Genomic DNA, 6376 nt, shown 5'->3' with positions numbered 1-6376 from the left:
TGGCGGACCCTTTATATGTATCTTTTAGGGATATGCGGTTTTTAAGTACCGAAAATTACGGGATCAGTTAGTACGACTCCCGAACTATTTTAACTTATTCGAGAAAATATTCAATGCTCACTTGAAAACTAGTTTTTTTTCGGATTTTATTTGGAATAGTTAAATCAACTTTAAATGCTTAGCCATTCTGATAAACGCCGCGGCGGGAACAGAATGAGTTGGTGCATGACTATCATTCGGTAGTGTCCAGTGTCGAAACACCGAAATTAAGCATCAAATAATAGAAAATATTTTTTTTATTATAGCTGTCGTTCCTCGGTTTGCCTCCTTCTGCTATGAAAACGCCCCTCATAAAAAATATTTTTTTTTTTGCTTACGTGCATGTGACGATTTGGTTTTGTCATTTTTTTCTTTCTTGACAATAAATTGAATACGAAAAAAAAGAAAATTTATGGAAAGTTACAATTTGGTGTCGTTCCTAGTCAGAACATAGGGCGGAATCTAAAGCACACCAGCCACCAATTAGGATGCGCCGCTTTTATCCATGCACTTCTGGGTTGTTCCCTCTTTCGTGAACCTTGTGGGCTCCACTCGAGTGCTATTTCAGCGATGCCATTATTTGCCTTTCGCAAAGTGTATCCAATCTACCCATTTCCGGTGTTTAATCCCGACAGTAGCAGGTACTGACTTTGGTAGTGTTAACAGATTTTAATTCGTAATAACTCTGGGCCAGAAAATTTGGCAAATTCGTCAAAGACATTTGTTTACAAAGGTTTGCATACTCTGGCAGATTCTGTTAGTGACTTTCCACGTTTCACAACCATACAAGAAGACCGTTTTACACTCGTATTAAAAATTTTAAATAATTGGGTACGTCTTCAATATTTAGTGAAGCCTAAATTTTGACATTCCATTTTTGGCAATTATGCCACCCCGATAGCAAAACTCGCTAACATCTTCTTCTTCAACAATCGTATCAGCAGAGTTTACAACCAAGGGCGTGGCACTATTAGTTTAATTTAGTTTTTTTTAATTTTTGATAGATTACGAGAAAATGTGTGACTCATGAAGCTATATTTGTTCTGTGCGTTTCATAGAGCGTATTAAGTTTTATTTACAGGTTTTTGTTTATTTCAGTTTTTAAAAACACAACTGCAAATACTTAAAAATACACCGAAAATAGGTAAATATTTTCAAAAGTACCTTCAAAATATTTACCTATTTTCAGTGTATGTTACTTAAGTACGACTTAAGAACTGTATACATGTTTGCTTTTGCTCTTGTGAACCAAATAAATAATATTCCCGACTCGTTTATTTCTAATTTTCTTCAAAGTTTATTGCAAGATGGAATATTAAAATGCTTATATTACAATATATTTTAATTTAAGAAAAAAAAACAAGATTATGCTTAAAGATTTTTTATATGGACTAAATTCCGAAGTGTCCATATTAAAAATACCGAAATCCCGTGATCAAAAATTACTAGTAATATTAGCATTCCTAGTGTCTGTATATTTAGAATGCTATGGTCAGTCGATAGATTACATATACACATACTACATATGTATGTACATATTCTAGCTATCATAAAAATGATAAAAATCGAAACTCTCACGACAATTTTCAGTAGCAGCTTAACTAAAACTTTTTAGTAAAAAGAAAGAAAAAAAACGGTATTACTTTTACTTATTCTTTTAGTATCAAATGCTTTCATATTAAATTGATTTCATTAGCATTTGAATTTTTACTCCATACATTTACCACTATAAATGATTTTAGACCAAAACTTTTAGCAAAATTGTATCAAGCGCACCCACATGCACACATGAGGATTTTTATGTAAATGAGGCATGCTCTCCAAACACCCTTTCCCTTGACAATAAACTAAAACGCCTAAGTCATCCATCTGGCTTAGGTCACTCCTCATTACTCACTTGCTTTCTTTATTTTTAATTTCTCATCAACCTAATGGATATGTGGCGTTTTTTTTTTATACTTTGCATTCTTTCCAAGCCCCAGCCTTTGTTCCAAACACTGATATTCAAATGTTTTACTTTTTTACGTGACAGTTGCCAGTTACTGTTGTGCGCTGGAAATTTAGTAAAATTTTGTTGCACAATAAATAATATGAAATGCGTAGAACGCTCGCGTTTTAGCAGAATAATGAAATTTGCGAGCTTTTTAGGAGCGTTTCGCTGCCAACGTCAAAGTAGCTATGAGCCTTTTTGCAATTTTTTACCTTGACAAATTAAATTTCTGTGTCATGGTAAGTTTTTTTACATTTTGACAAATTCATTCCATGACATGGTATGTTTGATATTTGCGCGTATGTATATACATATTTGTGTATAATATAACTACAAATAGATGTACGCTTTTCCTCTTTCGATTTACTCTACATGACAGCAACTTAATCACTGAACCGTACGCATAACCGACCTCTAATGACCACTGTTGTCCGCTTTTATTTATTTATTTATTTATTTTTTTTTTTGTTTTTACTTCTGATAAACTTTTTAACGTTTTGACTATTTTACGCTTTCATGTCGCTGAACATTTGCACGCAGTTTTTTCTGGAAAACATTAGAAGTGAGTGAATTTGGTCCCATGCAAAATGAGTTTGAAGGTGGTTGGCGAGAGATTTGTGGTTTAATTACTTTTATTATAATTAGATTTGCCAAACATATCAATTGTTGCCACTGTGCGTACCATCATCCTGCACTAAAGCTAAAAATATGAGCTGATGTAAATAAGTTCGTAAAAAAATAATACTTTCTCTCTGGGAAAAGTTGAGAGTAGTTGAATAAAAGAAAAAAAATAATGATAATAATAATAATACACACACAACTACATATACATACATGTACCTTCTACTAAATAAAATGAAAATAAAAAACAATACAAAATTTAATTCAAATTAAAAAAACTAATAAACAATATTAGTTAAATTAAAAAAAATAGAAATGAATTATATTGTAGAAAAAAAAATTAAATAAATAGAAGAAAAACGTATATATACAAATCTAAATTTCAAATCAATTCAAATTAATTAAATTAAATTAAATTAATTATATTGAAATTCTCTTAAGTTAAATGAAAACGATAAAATTATAAGCAAAATTAAACAATATAAATTAAAATAACAATAAAATATTAAATAAAAAAATTGATTAAATTGAATTAAATAAAAAGAAGTTATTGAGTAAAATTTTATAAATTTCTTCAAATTAATTTAATTAAAAAAATAATAATAAATTAAATTAAATTAAATAAAAAAATACAAAAAAAAAACCTAGAACAAAATAATTAAAAATAACTGAAATGAAAATAAACCAAATTTAGTTAAATTAAAAGAAAAAACAGAAATAAATATTAATTATAATAAATTTGAAAATAAAATTATTTTGAATTAATGTTAATTAAAATAAAAGCTAAATAAAATTAAATTTATAAAATGTAGAAAATTAAATTGCACTGATTAAAATAATATTTAAAAAAATTACATAAAATTAAATATAGTTCGACATGAATAAAATAAAAATAAAACTAAGCAATAAGATTATAATTTTGAATATGAAAAAAAAAGAAAAAAAGAAAAAGAAGAAATTAATTAAGTTAATTGAATTAAGATCAAAAATTAAATAAAATTTAAACAAAAAAAAAGTAAATTAAATTAAATTAAATTGAATAAAATAATATTAGAAAAAATTAAGTAAAATCAATTCTAGTATAATTAATTTAGACGAAACTAAATAAGAAAAGAAATGAATTATAAAAAACTAAAATCTGTAAAATGAAGAAAATTAAATAAAACATTAAATTGAATTACATGAATAAAATAAAACTAAATAAAAACTTAGCTTAAATGAAATAAAGAAAAAAAAAATTAAATTAAATATATGCTAAAATAAAACTAAAAAAAATTAAGAAAATTAAATTAAAAAACTATTAAATTATTTAAATTTAATTTTTATAGTTACAAAAAATTTATAAAAAAATTAAATAAAATTAAAAAAATAAAAGAATTAAATAGCATTGAATAAAATTATATTAAAAATATTTATTAAGTACAATTAAATGAAAATTAAATTAAATAAACAAAATCAAAAAATGAAGAAAATTAAATAAAAAAATTAAATTAATTCAAATTAAAGTTAATTAAGATAAACATTTTACAAAAACCAAATAAAATAATATCATATGCAAAAAATTTATTTAAATAGAAGGAACTGATTGAAACTTCTTCAGTTAGTTCAGTTGGTTTTCCTATTTGGTTTTCCGTGTCGATATTATTTACCATTGTAAATTCAACTCTCTTAATTTTCTGGCGAAGAGGCGGGCCCAGGGTGTTTCCACCTTTGTAATTCATACTGGAGGCATTCTGTAATAGACCCACTTGAAGATCGTATTGATTGGCAAGTATAAAAGAGCAGTCATGATTTTGAAATTCTGCATAGGAAATCAAAACTGGCTAATTAGGAAAAAATTACCAAAAGTTGTAAAAAGCTGAACGGGTTTCTTCAAGAAACTTTTGTTAGGCCTTAAAAGCAATGCGGAGTTTTTCAATATTAGCCCATTAAAAAAAGTTCATAGAAGTCGGGGCCAAACGGAACGCGGCTGAAAACGCATAAGACCAGAACCACAAATTGGTCGTTACGGCAAAAGTTAAAAATGTATTATACAATTATTTAGTTTAGAGATAAATAAAAAAATGCCGTGCTACTAATATTTGATGCAATAGTGTACGTTACAGCGAAGTAAAAATTAAACTACCGGAAACATTGACAATTGGATAAAGTTGTACGCCGTTGTATCGATAGCAGCGGCAAAGTAGCTTACGAGTGTATGTGAGACTGATTTCTTTCAATCAACTTCGCACATGAAATGTGAACATAACAATGAAATACAAAGAACGTGTAAGGAATGGTCAAGAATGGACTTGAGACTGATTATTGCTGTAATTCAAACAATTTACAGCACGGTATTGGGAAATTAACTGGATTTTAATTGGCTAAGAAGGCGTGTGACCACGATAGCCAAGAAACGGTAGCAGCAATAAAATTAAATGTAATTGTGTGCAATAAACACTAGAGTGGGACGCCGAACATATTATACCTATGTACATAACAAATGTATATCGAAGGGTGTTAATTGTAGCACAACACAACTTGTTTGTCTTCGTTTCTATTGCATTTCCATTGCTTTCAACAGTTCGGTTTAAAAAGTTAGTTGCATGCTTATGCACCCTCTTGCTCCTAGTTGTGCACTAGTTATTTGTAAACTTGCCCGTTATGAGGGTCACGTGTCACGTTTTGGTGGAATTAGAAAAAAGGAACACTATAATTTTTTTGAAAATATTTGACATTTGCAACAGTTTCTCACTGGTTACATAATAGTACGTAGTAGACTAGACCGTTATGAGAGAAAAATGTCTAGTTTAACTTAAATTAGAAAAAAACCAGCAATAATTTTTTTACCGTCTAAGTATTTGTTACTAGACACCTACTACGACTAAGAAGAGTACTCCGTTATTAGGGGCAAATTTCTAGATTCGGTAGAATTAGAAAAAACCCATAAAAAATTTGTTTAAAAACCCTTAAGTATTTGCACCAGCTTACCATTAGTTACATATTACCACTGACTGTTATGACGGCTAAAAGTTTAGTTTTGGTTGAATCAAAAAAACCAACACAATTTTTTTTTAAACACCCAAAAATTATATTTATACTTATATATGCACCATCTTGCGACTAGTTACATACTAGTACTTAGTAGACCAGTCTGTTAGGAGGGCATAATGTTCAGTTTTAGTTGAATTGGAAAAATAAAAAACTATATTTTTTTAATACTTAATTATCGATTAAACAAATTATGTAAAATAATAAATAAAATTAAATAATTATATCTATAGTTCAATATTTTTCTTCAAACCGGTTAATCTACAAAAAGCTGTTTTACTAGCACTAGGACAAACTTTCTCATAGCCGTTTGGGTTTGTGCGTTACCACCATTCAGTTGGTCTCGGGACCGATCCCTGTTTTGGACATGAAACATTAAGTAGCTTAAAAATGGTTCGTAATACCAATCGGCTCCGGTAGGCTATTGCATAACTCCGTCGTTTCTGCCATAGAAAATGTTCTATAGAGAACCATTTGCATTTTAAAATGGTTCTTTTGGCAGTAGGTTCCGCCAATTTCATAAACCTTATGCATATAATATATAATTACAAAACAAAATTTTGTGTCTTTTAACTCGTGATGCTTAAAAATTTCACATACTTAAAAAATCAGCCTCCTTAATGCTTTTTTATTTGATGCAAAAATCTTTACTTCGAATTAGACTTCTGCTCAGCTTAAACATTGTAGCCACAACGG

Source organism: Anastrepha obliqua, chromosome 3, assembly GCF_027943255.1.
Source record: "Anastrepha obliqua isolate idAnaObli1 chromosome 3, idAnaObli1_1.0, whole genome shotgun sequence".
In the NCBI taxonomy this organism is placed as follows: Eukaryota; Metazoa; Arthropoda; class Insecta; order Diptera; family Tephritidae; genus Anastrepha; species Anastrepha obliqua.
The sequence above is the reverse complement of the archived record's forward strand: the minus strand, read 5'-3'. Positions refer to the sequence as shown.